This window comes from Strix uralensis, chromosome 16 (genome assembly GCF_047716275.1).
Source record: "Strix uralensis isolate ZFMK-TIS-50842 chromosome 16, bStrUra1, whole genome shotgun sequence".
NCBI lineage: Eukaryota > Metazoa > Chordata > Aves > Strigiformes > Strigidae > Strix > Strix uralensis.
In genome coordinates this window covers 17,141,471-17,141,771 of record NC_133987.1, presented here as the reverse complement: position 1 = coordinate 17,141,771, position 301 = coordinate 17,141,471, and positions in this window count along the sequence as shown.

Sequence of the window (301 nt, the reverse complement as noted above, 5' to 3'; positions counted from 1 at the left end):
GTATGCTCCTCTGGTGATGTATCTAAATTTTGAAAAACTGTAACAGGTAATGTTGTTAGATTTTTTTTTTTTTTTTCCTTTGGCAGTTCTGTCTTATACCTGTTTTTTTTGCTGTGTGTTAGACACAATTTGCCATGATTTTTAGCCAGATGGAAAGGAGAAAATGTGATTGTGAGGGGGAGAAGATATTAGCATGTATACAAGAGTCCAGTCTAAATTGTGTGAGGCTTTCAATTCATACCAACTTAAAGGAAAAGTCAAAAGATTCACCATCAGGTTGGATGGTCTTGGACTTGTGAGC